Genomic DNA, 8,101 nt, shown 5'->3' with positions numbered 1-8,101 from the left:
AATGGGTCCTGTCCACTCAGTAACATTATTATGTTGGTGGACATGTCTTCAGGGACCCTCCAAAGCACATATTTAAAGGTGAAATATATGGACTGCCCCTGGTTTAGAGTTTTAAAGGTTAAAACCATTGTTTTGAATTGTACTAGAAGAACAATTAGAGTGTAAGACCCCACTAAACAAAGTCCATGACATTAAAAACACTGTTGTTTTGTTGAGCACATTTGTTCTTCAAATACCGTTTTCTGGAACCTACTTTCAGGTAAGAGCGGCCCACAAATGTACAGGGTAGTAATGGGTGGTATTGATAGTCACTGAAGAGTTCTAACAAATCTCAGACTCTTCCTTTTTTTGAACTGCATCCAGTTTAGAGAATGAACTATCATTTTAGTTTGAGAGGTCTCCTCCTCCTCCTCCTCCTCCTCCTCCTCCTCCTCCTCCTCCTCCTCCTCCTCCTTCTGCTTCTGCTTCTCCTCTTCCTCCTCCCCCTTCCTCTTCCCTTCTCCTCTTTAGCTTTGATAAATATATACAGTGCATACATACACGCAACTGTTGTGGGTTTTGATTGCACATTAAAGCCTTTCCTCTGTGAAAAAAGTATCTTTAGAGTATCTTTTTGAGAAGGTTCAAGGAGACGTGTTAGAATTTCTCACTCACCCATTAGGAAGAATGTGGAGCCTTTTGCTGCTTCCCCTGCATTGAAGAATCTCTTCTATTCATGGAAATATGACATTACAAGAAGTTGAGTTCCTTAGAGGTATGGTGGGTTCTCTATGAAATAACATTTTCAAGCATAGAGACAAACCATGATTTGATGTTCCTTAATTCAGATGCCAAGCCAGATTGACACAGGAAGACCCTAGCATTGGTTAGATGGCATTTCCTTTGTAGCATAAGACAATACAAGCATCACAACACAACCGCAAAAAGCTCTGTAATTTTGTTCAGTTCAATCCAGTTTTCATCATTAAACTGTTATTTAAATCCCTTCCTTGAGTACTGTCTTTCTTCACACATTTTTGTGTACCTTTTAAAAAAACTGATTTTACATTTTAATAATGTATATGGTAACTTTTATAGTTGTATACCTTTCCAATCAGAAATCTCCTTCTCTTTCCTTTGTAATCTAAAGAAAGGAAAGAGACTTCATCCTGGGTTGTCTACAGAGTATAGAATTCGATGCCACCAAACATTCTCACTTGTGACACCTATATAAACAACCAGAGCATTGATTGCACCTTTTTGTCATCTTGAGCTTTTTAAACCATACTTTGGCCATACACTGCTTGGGAGGGTCATATGGAGGCTGAGTTGATGCCGAAGGAGGGTTTCCATACCTTCTGCCATTGTTAAGAAACCTGGTAGAAAATTACATTTCCCTTCACTGATAGTAATATAAACATGTTCTCTCATGGCTAGAACAAGGCAGACAGAGTAAAAATCGCATTTACAGCTTTTCTTGGATGGAAATGTTTACATTTTGTTCTGAAAAATATACCGGGCACTTTAATAGTGTAGCTCAAAGTTCAGCTTGTTCAACGTGAAGAGAGCTGTGTGGGATGGAGGCCCCAAGGTTAGTATGGAGTGTCCTCCCTGAGAATGCTTGCTAAAATATTTCTTACAATTGGGTGCATCCCAAGGGAAATAAATTGTATCCAATATGAACTTCTGGTCCTCTCTGATAAAGAATGATCTGGCAAAGATGTGATAAGAGTTCAAATTCTATCAGGATATTCTATCAGAGGAAAACCCGAGACAATGCTCTGGCACATAACTCTTTAGAGCTCTAAAAGCCAAATTAAAGACAGGGTAAAAGAGTGGAAAGATTGTGTGCATTTTCCTAGAAACCAGGGAAGAAGTACAATGTCTTTTTCTGCCCAGATCTGTGATTGAGATGGAAGACATATATTTTTTTTCACTTTAAGCAGAAGGCTCCATAATCAGTTCAGGCATTGAATAGCCCGGTGGTTCTCAACCGAGAGCCACATGGCCCCCTAGAGCCTTAGGATAATTCACAGGGGCCATAGGTTAAAAAATGCAATGGGGGGAATGGCACATGCCGGGGGGTGGGGGTGGGGAACAGAAAATGAAAGTGAATCAAGCTGCAAATACGTTCTTTCTGACACCTTTCTGTCCAGGTCCGTTCTGGATAGGGACATGAAACACTAACTGTTAGTGTTTCATGTCCCTATCCAGAACGGACCTGGACAGAGGTCCACAAGAGAAAATGACAGATGGGGAATCACAAGCAAAAACAATAAAACTGAGAAAGATTGATATAGTTAATACTTACTCATCCCTGCAGGATTTGAGTTAACCAGGGCTAACCTATCGTATGAACCGGCTCCCTGTTTTAGTTAGATGTGATGACTTCTTCTGCATAGATTTATCATGCATTTTATTGGGGTTAAGGTCTAAGAAGCCCACTCAATTTCTGCATGGTGACATTTCCTTAGGATATATTACTATCTGGGGAGGTCTGTGATTTGTCGTGCTTTGCATAACTTTGGGGTCTCAAGCACATAAGATCCTTATCTGTTGCTGAATCTAGTCCAGTGGTATGCTAAGCAGGACTTCCCAAACTTTGTGATGCCGTGACCTCCTAAAATAATACAGTAATAAAACTGTCAGACTGCATTCTGATGTGGCTCCTGAGCATGCTGGCCTTCTGTATTGACACATTTGTCCTGCTACAAGAAATGAAGAGGTACAGTACTTTGATGGTCTAGAGTGAGTGTCCAGGCTTAGTGCCGAGATCCAATGTGATGCTCCCAGAAGAGGCACCCTTGGAAGAAATAGAAGGTGAGCCTAGATAAAAGTTGATCTAGGGCAGGGGTGTCAAACTCAAATCATCACAGTGGTATCATGTGATGTATTGGGACTTTCCCCCCCTTCACTAAACCAGGTGTGGGCATGGCCAGTGTGTGACGTATCCGGCCCATGGGCCAGGAGTTTGATCTAGGGCAGTGATGGGTAACCTTTTTGCCATTGCGTGCCAAAAGCAGGTGGAGCACGGGGGGGGGGGTCACATGCATGCATGCCCACACCCATAATTCTATGTGCCCCGCCCCCCACGTATGTGTGTGTGACCCCCCCATGCTCCCCCCGCTTTTGGCACGTGATGGTTCAGTGGGCCTGGTAGACCCATTTTTCACTCTTCCCCAGGCTCCAGAGCCTTTCTAGGAGCCTGGGGAGGGCGAAAACAGCCTTCCTCACTCCCCCAAGGCCCTCCAGAGGCTGAAAATGGCCCATTTGCCGACTGGTGGGCCCAGAAGGCTTGAAAATCAGCGCGTCAGAGCTGAGCTCGCGTGCCCACCGATATGGCTCCATGTGCCACCTGTAGCACGCGTGCCATAGGTTCCCCATCACGGATCTAGGGCATTGTAAGTACCTTGATGGCCATGCAAGGACAATTAGAGAGGAATCCTGATACCTAGACCTTGAAGTCTAGTCCAGGGGTCTGCAACCCATGGCTCTGGAGCCGCATGTGGCTCTTTCATCCCTCTGCTGCTGCTCCCTGTTGTTCAAAATATGCATCAAAACCACCAATGTGCGACACCTGCCAGCACGTGATTTATTGAGCTTTTCGACCCATCTTTTTTTTTTCTGGAGTTCAAAATGTTTTTGTTGCATGCAGAAATAAAAATGTGTTTTCTCTGTAGTAGGCATGGATTTCATAAATGCAACACACTCTAAGTTTTTTTATACATAGCACAAAGGTAAAAAATGATATATGCAGTGTTATCTTCATTTAGATGTCAAAAAGGTTTTGTGGCTCCCGGTGTTTTCTTTTCTGTGGGAAATGGATCCAAATGGCTCTTTGAGTGTTTAAAGTTGCTGACCCCTCGTCTAGTCCATTGAGGCAGGATGTGATAGAACACAGCTCCCTTTAGACTTGCTCAGCTAGACAAGCCCTGTGCTGCGGATTACCAAAGTGAAATGGTTCTTGGGTAGATGATTCCTTAAGCAAATGGGCCTGGATAAGATGTGGATGGGTTTGGATAACAGAAACAAAGGACGAGCCAGTAAATATGCACACATATTTGGAGGGAATGTGGAGGGAATGTGGTGAACAATAAATAATATTAGAAACTTGCTTTAATTCCATAGAAATAACTACCGTACATTGGTTTCCAGAAGCCTTATGTGTTATACTTGATAGAATCCAGGGAATATTAAATAAACAAACCTCATACTTCCTCCAGCTTTGGAACTGGTTTTAATGATAGAGTTAGATATTTGCAAGTAAATAAATGAATAACTTTCATCTGCCTTAAGAAATAGACTATAGACTACTTCTTGATAGCCTCCAGCCATTTTTAGGCTCAGTATTGTAGTTATTGACTACAATAACACTGAACTTGTTTCCCCATCATTGAATCCCCCAAAATGCATGTTATATTTTATTCATTGCACAACATTCATTGGAATTTGACCTATTCCCTGTTGCTCCATTGACCACTGACAATTGCAGCAAAAACTTTAAAAAAAATTTAATCTTTAATGTTAATGGCTTTTTTCCATCAGCAGACGGTGCTCACTGAAGGGAGACATGAATTTAAGGGATTGGCCAAAAAGGTTTCTTAATGTGTCTCACATAAAGCCTCTAAGGACAGCACCTGAGAATAGAGCAGGGGTGTAAAACTCAAGGCCCGTGGGCAGGGGTGGGTTCTACTTACCTTTACTACCGGTTTGCAACGGGATCGCATGCGCAGATCGTCTATGATGACATCCGAGGCAGTGGGTGGAGCCTCCCGCTAGTTTTACAACCAGTTCTTGTGAACTGGTCCAAACCGGGGGCAACCCACCACTGCCTGCGGGCCAATCTGGCCCACAGGGTGCTTAGATCTGGCCCACGAGGCTGACCTGGAAACAGAGAAGGACCAGTCCACAGTGCCTCTGCCAGTAAAAATGGAGCCTGGGAGGGCTGCACACGGCCCTCCTGAGCTCTGTTTTCCTTGGCAGAGGGTTGCAGGAGGCTGTCATAGCTGACAATGGAGCACAGGAGCCCGTTTTCGCTGGCAGAGTGCTTGGGCCGCCACAGGCGCCCCTGACATGAGTGACGTTGAGCTGGCCACACCCATCCCAGCCCCCCAAAGTCAAACACAACCCTGATGCGGCCTTCAATGAAATCAAATTTGACACCCCTGGAATAGACATTGGTGTTGAAGACAGCACAACTTAACACTGCTGTACTTCTCAGCTAGCTCATGTATTAGATTAGTGTGTTAACCAAGGTCAGGAAAGCTTCGCCAATTGACTCAGTGTCAAACTTGGTGACTTTTAAGAAGTGTGGACTTCAACTCCCAGAATTCTGCGACCATCAACATGACTAAAGGATAGCAGTTTCACTGCCCAGAGACTTGCGGATCAATACACTTTAGCTTATCTTTGCTTAACGCTAAACATTTGGGCAGCAAAATGGATTTTAAGGCTTATGCAAAGTTCTTTTTGCATAGTGGACAGAGCAAAATCTTTATATATTTACTGAAGGATGAAATGTAGCATATCTGTTGGCTGCTTGCTTGCCAAAGAATGTTCTAAAGGCAGATGCTCTGGTGTTCCTCTGTTCAGAATGATAGTCTTCAAGAATTGGAATTGGAGGGATTTTTCTGCATTCCTGCAAGGGTTATAGCTGGAGGGAATTATGCCATAAGCCTGGACTTCCTCAGAGACCGATCCACAACTCTATCCCATGGATTTTCAAAGCTATCCATTTGCAATTGTTTAAAGAACAACTTTGGTATACATGAATTAATTTGCATTAATATAATTGCTGTACATTCTTGGCTGTAGTGTTTCATTAATTTTATCCGTCAGTTTATTAAAAAATATAGGAGGATGAACCTGTCATCCAATACCTATCATAGAAAATAAAATCAGATTAGCTTTCATATAATGTAACAGCTATTCTTTATTTTATTAACTATTCAGAGTCCATTTAAGGTCTGAATAATTAGTAAGATTCGAATCAGGATTTCAAAGTTCTATGAAGTTCTTCTTCATAGAAGAACAATTGGTTCAGGCTGAGCTTTTTAATTTATTTTTATGACAACAAACACTAGAAGTGATGTGCAATCAATACTTCGATATGATCTGGCAGTGCGATAATGTTGGTCACGTAGACTTACTCCTTACTCGGTTGCCCATGGGAGTAATGAGAAGTTTCCATTGGAGAAATACTTTTGACTGTGTTATGTTTCATTTTTTCAAGCCTTGGTTTATGATTACATGATCAGTACTTCAAAAAGAAAAAAACTTTGATATGAGGAGGTGAGCTGTGATTCATCACCATTTCTCATCTGTCAGACCATCAAGGTGGAACTGAGTAGACAGCTAAACTGTGTGAGTGCTGATGAAGCCCAGGAAAGTCTGGATCGTGCTGATTAGCTAATCTGACGCCCACCCCCACCCCAAAGTACCAAGAAGATTGAATGGCACACTGATAGGGCCGCTTACCCAGGGGATCTGAACAGCCTTCCCCATTCATTCAGTGGCAGGAAATGCTCCACACATATCGTCCTGCAAATTGTTCTGAGCATTCTCTGACAGTGAAGTGAAAGTCTTTCGTGAATACATTTATAAACAGCTGCACAGATATGTAAAGCACCAGCTTTGTACCATCTCAAGCAATCCCCTCTCAAAGGATCTACTGGTTCCCAAATCCCTGAAAATGCGGTAGGGGGTGGCTGCAGAGGTTAAACAGCGAGAAGCTCAGCAGCTGCAAACTGTCATATAACATCTCACTTAAAATGTCCTGCATGCTACTTGGTTGAAACTGTCACCCCTCCAGCAATAAAAAAAAAAAAAAAACAATGCAGAGAAAGCAGATGTGTTTTCTATTTAGAATTAAACAGTTTATCTCAACCACTGTCATTGTTGCTGGGGGGAAATAAATAAATAGCCCTGGTAATGTAAACTTCAAAGGGATGGTCTTGCCAAAATGGCGGATTTTGAGTCTGGTCTCCACTGAGAACGTTCATTTTGGCCATAGAGATTCTTCTCCCCCTCCCTCTTTCTAGAGAAAGAAGGGGGATATTGGCAGCTTGTGCTGGAGTGGAGTGGTCAGAAAGAATTTTTGGCTACTCTTAACATCCCATAACTCATGTCATTTGTATGTAATGGTCCAGAAAATTTAAGTAAACATCATAAATGTCTTCTGTTATTAAACTTTCCATTCAAGCATTTTGTTGAACTCTTAATGGATAGTAAAGGGGAACATAATGAAGCATACAGTGATTTGCCTACACAGTCTTTCTGACTCACAGACCTTGAAATGGATAGCTGAACCAAAACCACGCCCCAAGGTTTTCAGCTGTCCAAGTAAAAGAAGAAGCTACAAGAGAGGTTACTAATAAACAAGGCCTTTCCAGGTTGGAAATTAATGTCCTTGACTAGCTTAGGTCATGCTGAGGCTCCCTACAACTCCCATCATAACTAGTCAAAAAGGCCAAAGGCAATACTGGCGGGGGATAGGGGAAATTGTTGCACAACATAACTGGAAGATGTCAAATTGAGAAAGGTCGCGCTAAATGCTCTTTCAAGGCGCTAATTATTACGATGACTACAATGCTGTGTTTCCTGGGAAACAATCACTGAATTGTTCTTTATCTTCAAAACAGAAAGAACGAATCTTTAAGACAGATAAGCAAAATGTACAGTATGTTGGCAATAATGATTAAACACCTCAGAGCAAGGCATAATCACTTTGATCTAGCTACATTTTTTAAAAATAAACATTCAAATAAAAAAAGTTCCAATTATTCTAAAATGAACAGTTATATTTCTGGTGAAAACTCTCCCACCAAACTTAATATTTCTTCTAAGAAACATTAGATTATACTTACAAGAGATGAAGACAAAAGAACCCTAACGTTAAAGCTACATCCAGTGCAGTGATCTTTTCACGTCCCCCTTCTTAACTGTAAAAGATTCTTCCAAGCATGGCATCTCCAATGGACATCATCAAACAAGTAAAAAGCTATTGGTGTCAGAGGTCATTTGTAGCCCTTGAAAGCTAAGATGATGCTATTGATGATGATGGTGGCTTTGTATCTTGACTATTGACTCTTAGAGACTGCCTGGACAAATCACACCATGTCTT

This window comes from Pantherophis guttatus, chromosome 1, assembly GCF_059756535.1.
Source record: "Pantherophis guttatus breed Tessera chromosome 1, ASM5975653v1, whole genome shotgun sequence".
In the NCBI taxonomy this organism is placed as follows: domain Eukaryota; kingdom Metazoa; phylum Chordata; class Lepidosauria; order Squamata; family Colubridae; genus Pantherophis; species Pantherophis guttatus.
The sequence above is the reverse complement of the archived record's forward strand: the minus strand, read 5'-3'. Positions refer to the sequence as shown.